We start from the raw sequence: 6,844 nt of genomic DNA, 5'->3' as shown, positions 1-6,844 counted from the left end.
GTTGAAGCTTCGTTTATGTATCCTTTTGTTCAACTTTCTTATTGGCATGTGTATAAAACTTCACTAAGGGAAGTTCAACCTAACTCGACACATAAGGGCTAGGATAACATGATGCTACAACCTTCACCTGGTACTTAGATAACACAGGGCTGCGAATTTAAACTTCATAAAAGCTGTTTTGCTTTTAATAACGGATTTTCCATAATTCAGCTACGCAGATTTCGAAAATAATATTATTTTAGTTTCTATCACGTAAGGATTGTTTTACAAATCGGGAAGAAAAACTCTTACTTAGATCAAATTATTATTTTGTTTACCACAACGAACATTTTTTATTGTTATGTTTCTTAACAAAAATACTAACAAACTGAAGAAAATGGAAGAACAGTGATCCTCATTCATCCTGAGTTTTTGTGAAATCTAAGTTTTTTAGTCTCAAAACTGCGTATTATGGTCTTTCTTTTATGTATTGCATTATGCCGTTTTGTGAAAAATCTATACGTGATGGAAAAAATGGATATCCTTTTCGGATTCAGCTTTTATGATTTAGTGTAGAACATGTAAAAAATTCAAGACAATAAAACCATCGCAGGCCTGTGTAATTTATAACCCAATGATCACTAAATTCTGAGTCTTTCAAAAAATCACATCATTATATACTCTACAGGTCATCTCTTCCAAAAAATCACATCATTATATTCTCTACAAGTCATCTCTCCCAAAAAATCACATCATTATATTCTCTACAAGTCATCTCTTCCACAAAATTACAGCATTATATTCTCTACAGGTCATCTCTTCCAAAACATTACAGCATTATCTTCTCTACAAGTCCCTTTTTTTCAAAAAATTACAGCATTTGCAAATAGATATTTCTAACTTAATCAAAGTAAAAAAGTTTTTACTATTTGTCTTTCTTTCTGGATGTTTCAGTTTACATTCCAAGAACAACTTAAATGACTCGGTTACATTTAGCTCACTTTCGAAACATCGTAGTGAATTTTCTATGAATATAAATATTCATGACAATTCGTAGGAATTTGAAGTCGACGAGAAAAAGTACGTAAACAATTAAATTAAGTGTAATCGATTTCTATATATTACATCAGTAAATTGATCAAGCTTTAATGTGTTATCTAATTAGACCAGCTTCTGTGAACATTCCAAAGAGAAAGATTTCAATTAGACGATCGGCAGCGGCGAAATTACTCGGTTCGTCCTCTGGTGCGTCTCATCTTGTTCCATTACTGCGCTTTCCTTGGTTAAAATGGGAGTTTTTATCTCAGCTCCAGATGCTTGTTGGAAACATCTTATTGTTCTCTGGCGTAAAGCGGGTGTGTCCATAGCTAATCACTTCCTGTTATTTCTGGTAAACCTCAGGAGACGTCTTTCGATCACTCACGACTTTCTTCCGTACAGGGGGACAAGCGAAACAACACAATTAATGAGTCTCATTCTTTCCTATTCAATGGGCTCAAATTTGTATCTTTCACTGATAAGAAAAAAAAATGGTCTCCAAAAATTCAACCCATTTTTAAAATTCATTGTTTATTTTATTTGGCCGTCTTAATTTAATTACCACAAGCATAAAACTTTGTCTGTGTGTATCAACAACATTTACTCTTCTTAATTACCTCAGTGGACAATTAATGTATATTTGTTTTGGTTAGACTATGTTCTAATTGTAGCAGACTCATCAATTGTTCAATGTATTTCAGAGTGCATACAGTAAACTCCACCTTTAGCATTTCATCTACTTTATTTCTTTGTTTTATTGCTTTGGAATAAATTGGATTATCCGTCTATTAAGGAACTTCTTCTAAACATTGACCTTTCTTGATCTCTGAGAAGGAGTTCCAAATCCCGATATTAAATTTAAAGCAGCTTAAATCAACTAAAATACAGCATACAAAAATAATGTTTTCATAAAATTTCGAAATGTTTATGGAATACATAGGAACTGACCAACTGTCTTTACCTTTTACAGCAATGTTGATTAATGATCATTTAATCGGGAGTGACTTACGATGACCAAAAAGAAATCTGAAAGTAGATTTTTACTAGAATGATAAACCAATTGATATCCAATAAGAGACATCGTGAAACACATATTCGCAATATATTAGCAAAAAATGTACTTTAACAATCATATTCTCATTCTTTCATAACTTAAAACGTAAGATACAAAACAGGTAAACCAAAAATTCGGTAAAACCAATTATTAGATGCTGTTTCTAGACATAAACTGCCTCAAATGTTCTGATGTTATCGTAATTTCGGACTCCATGCAGAAGAAAGTGCTGTTGTTGTTTTCAGACAGTTGTTGCCCATTAATAACTAAAGTGTAAATGGGTTTAATGCAGACCAAAAGTTGATCATGATCGTTCAATTTATCCTTAAAGTGAGGTTAAAAGTTGCTGTAATCTTGGCTTATAAGGCGGATTGGATTTCAATTCTCCTTTCTATCTGTAATTAACAAATTAGTGGCGGCGCTGTGGCTAAGCAGATTAAGCTATTTTTTAGGGCTCCGATTCATGATTTGTTTTCATCAGAACATTGACTGTTTTAGTATTGTACCCATTTGAACAATAAAGTGTTTTCAATGAAAGCCGTTCCCAGGTGGGACAGCGGTAAGTCTAACGGATTTACAACGCTGAAATCAGAGGTTCGATTCCCCTCGGTGGACACAGCAGATAGCCCGATGTGGCTTTGTTATAACAAAAACGCAAACACATACACAATGCAAATGATCCAAGAACACGTCATTCGATAATAGACGAGTGTTTGAAAACTGCAGTACCAACACACTTCTCGGTCAGGCACACGTACGGTGCTCATGCGCTCATTGGTTGCTCACTGCAGAATACAGTGAACGTGATTTGAAAAGAATATTTAGGCGATAGTGTTAATGTGAATAAACATTACTTTTTAACAAAGGTATTAGTATGTGCTGTGACGGTGGTGTCTGTTTTTTGCTCATGGAAATATTGCAATTAGTATTTTTAGGGGGACCAAAAATATTCCTGTTAAATGAGTTAACACCGCCCCTGAAACAAATATTTGAAAGAGCTCTACCAAAACTAGTCAAAGAATGATAATGTAATTAATATGCATCGTAATTCCATTTGTTACCAAAACAAACTTTTAACGTTTAAAATCTGATCTAAACAATTATAAACATGGAAGTGTTTTTAAGTATATATCAGCGAACCAGATTGTATGATATATTTTTGTAGCCATGATTGTCGATTTCACTTCAGGAGTTGTTATACATGCTTTCTTTTGTAGCCACAACTGTTGACCTCATTTCAGGTGCATGTTCTCGTTTCTTAACCATGACTGTTGACCTCATTTCAGGGGTTGTGATACATGCTTTCTTTTGTAGCCACGACTTTTGACCTCATTTCAGGTGTTGTTATACATGTTCTCGTTTCTTAACCATGACTGCTGACCTCATTTCAGGGGTTGTGATACATGTTTTCTTTTTTGTAGCCATGACTGTTGACCTCATTTCAAGGGTTGTGATACATGTTTTCTTTTTGTAGCCATGACTGTCGACCTCACCTTAGGGGTTATGATACAGGTTATATTTTCGTAGCCATCACTGTCGATCTCATTTGAAGAGATGTGTGTGTGATACATGTTCTCGTTTCTTAACCATGACTGTTGACCTCATTTCAGAGGTTGTGATACATGTTTTCTTTTTGTAGCCATGACTGTCGACCTCACCTTAGGAGTTATGATACAAGTTATATTTTCGTAGCCATCATGTAATACATGTTTTCTCTTCTTTTTTTTTTATCCACCTCATTTCAGGGATTTTGATGCAAGGTTTAGAGTGTTGTAACATACTCTAAAGATATAATTAAATAGTGATAATTGTTTCAAATAAATCTCCTCACAACTGAAATCGTTATAACTATACATTAAGTTTGATCCATTTGGGATAAATGCAAAAAATAGTACTATCTGTAAAACGGTATTTGAGGAATGGTAATTGTTGAACGTGTTATCACACTTGCATGTGAAGATGAATGTAGGTTTTTCTATAGTTTGTGTTATACTTGAGTTATTACTTATTATTATTATTACTTATAGTTTCTTTTTTGTATTATAATGAGAGTTAAATGCTTTTCAACTTTTTAAAAAGGGCCGACAAAATAGTTTAGGTTATTAATTCATTAAAGCATTAAAATAAATTGCGGGTCTTGCTCATCCAATCATCTTCCGAACATTCCTGAAAGAAATAGTCAAGCTGTTCCACGTTGTAATATTTTCTGTCTCCTAGTTCTAATAATATAAAATAAAAGTAATGATGTTAAAGGCCTAGGGTTAAGTCTTCCACAGAGAGATTAAGACAACGAAACTTTTCTAAGAATGAGCAATAGTGTGAATCTTTTTAATATACGAAATTATCTTCTAAAAAGCATTATATCAGTACTCTCGAGTAACAAGTTAGGCCTAACGTTCCTTCTGTTGGCTCAATGTACTAAAGTTTAACTGAAAATTGATCGTTTTACAGATTTATGACTCTCTCTTGGATACCAATTTATAATATAAAAGCAGTCTGTTGCGTAAAATAAGGCAACATCCTTACAACTTACATAAAATGAAAAATCGAAGCATTAGATCAAGCATGTTATCGCTGAAATACATAGATGTACGGCTGTAGTGAGTTATATTAATATGTTCGTGTTCCGTATTCGTTCTTTGTATCATCTCATAAAGAGTTGCTCTGCTCTGACAGCGTTGTTTGTTATACCGCTGTTGTTGGATTTTATAGTGAATACACTGATTAAACGATTATTAAACACCGTGAACATTATTTACATTTAAAACCTGTAATATTTAGGTTTTGTTGTCAAAATAACTTAGAGGGATACAACTTTGAAATACACAACAAATTATGTTAGAAAAATGTGTATCCAGTAAAATATTTCCAAAATGTTTAGTGTACGCTAAAGCAGTGCAACGTATGTTGTGTTTTGATTAATCATTTAAAGGTATATATAGTTAATCTTCAGCATTACAATACCTGACTTTTTACGAGATACACATTAAGCCTAAAGAAAATAAAAAATCATAGCGTTGTTGTTTTTATTAGTGCTGTAAAACTACACAATGGGCTATCTGCAATAAGCCCACCATTAGGAATCGAACCCCGGATTTTAGCGTTGTAAGTCCATAAACTTATCGCTGACTGAAATGGGGTACAAAACAATAATAATAATAACTGGCCTAGGTTGTTTCAAATGTTATGATAAACCTTACTGTTCGAACAGTGTTCATTCAAAGACGTTTAAAGAAAATTCTAAACTTGCGTCAAAACTAGTATCTCACAAGATGAAGAGAGTAATCCAAGATTTTTACATTTTATGTTCGCTCTAAAACTCAATTAAATTAATTTTTTGTAAGTCGGTCTTCTTTACCAGTCTTCCACAACATGTTCTTCTAACTTATACTTAAGATAAGCATTTTCCTGTTAAATAAATCGTAAAAGAAACACGGAAACGTTGAATTAACATTCTTGGTAAATGGTCCCTAACATCAGACAAAAATGGAGAAGAAGCTGTTAGTTCTATTTCAGGAACACGTATCGTTATTATGAGAAAATAATGAAATATTTAAAAACACATTTTCATGAACATAAAAAAAAGCTGAGATCATGTTATTTTTCATAAACAACCTGTGAATCATGTGATTATGTTAAGGTTTACGGAGCGGAGTGAAAAGATTTGATGGCAAACAGAACTTAATGTTTTAACGTACATTACACATGACACAATAGACGTTCACTGCTTAATAATGAAGATACATATAAATATAATGGCCACTTTACTTTGATATTTTACGTTTAGTAATATACTTGTTGTGAATAAAAATTCATACCTTTTCAAAATGAAAAAAAATCTTGTTCAATGAACCATTGTTAAGAAGATATTTAAGTTATAATTTATTGTTTTAATTTTTTTAAATATTATATCTAGAGTGACAAAAACAGTTCAACTTAACAAATATAAATGAATTATGAGTCATAATGAGTTTTATCATTTTCTATCCTTCTGAATAAATGCAACAGTACAATCCCTAAAATTGAAATTGTCATAATTAGTTTACTTTTATCATGTATGTTTTCTCAAGTAAGTTTTCCTGGATTTTCTATTTTTACTTTTACCTGCCACTCGACAAAGTAAACCAAATTCTATCTGGACGTCCAATATATCATATAATGTAAGCTAACGGTTATGAACGATAGATTTGGGATGCATTTATCATACACATGCAAATGATAATTTTTATTTGCTAATTTAACTTTTATAAGTAAGTTAAACATTGTTAATTGTATGAAATGATTTTGTGCACAAACTACAAAAACCAAACATATTTTCTGCAAAAAAATCACTAAAAATTCATCATACACATGCAAAGTAAAATTGTTATTTGCTGATTTAACTTTTACAAGTAAGTTAAACTTTGATAACTGTATGAAATGATTTTGTGCACAAACAAAAAAAAAGCTAACAAATTTTCTGCAAAAAAATCACTAAAAATTCATCATACACATGCAAAGTAAAATTGTTATTTGCTGATTTAACTTTTACAAGTAAGTTAAACTTTGATAACTGTATGAAATGATTTTGTGCACAAACAAAAAAAAAGCTAACAAATTTTCTGCAAAAAAATCACTAAAAATTCATCATACACATGCAAAGTAAAATTGTTATTTGCTGATTTAACTTTTACAACTAAGTTAAACTTTGATAACTGTATGAAATGATTTTGTGCACAAACAAAAAAAAAGCTAACAAATTTTCTGCAAAAACAAAAAAAAACATTTTAAACC

At 31.7% G+C, this 6,844-nt stretch overlaps 1 protein-coding gene across 1 annotated transcript in view; it reads left to right on the top strand.

Moving 5' to 3' along the window:
* The window catches only part of LOC111086735 (carcinine transporter-like), a 111,034-nt gene that overhangs the window by 72,862 nt on the left and 31,328 nt on the right, over window positions 1–6,844 (top strand). The window lies entirely within an intron of this gene.

This window comes from Limulus polyphemus, unplaced genomic scaffold (genome assembly GCF_000517525.1).
Source record: "Limulus polyphemus unplaced genomic scaffold, Limulus_polyphemus-2.1.2 Scaffold1375, whole genome shotgun sequence".
Lineage (NCBI taxonomy): Eukaryota > Metazoa > Arthropoda > Merostomata > Xiphosura > Limulidae > Limulus > Limulus polyphemus.
Note: the sequence above shows the minus strand (reverse complement) of the source record. Positions and strands in the feature narration are given on the sequence as shown.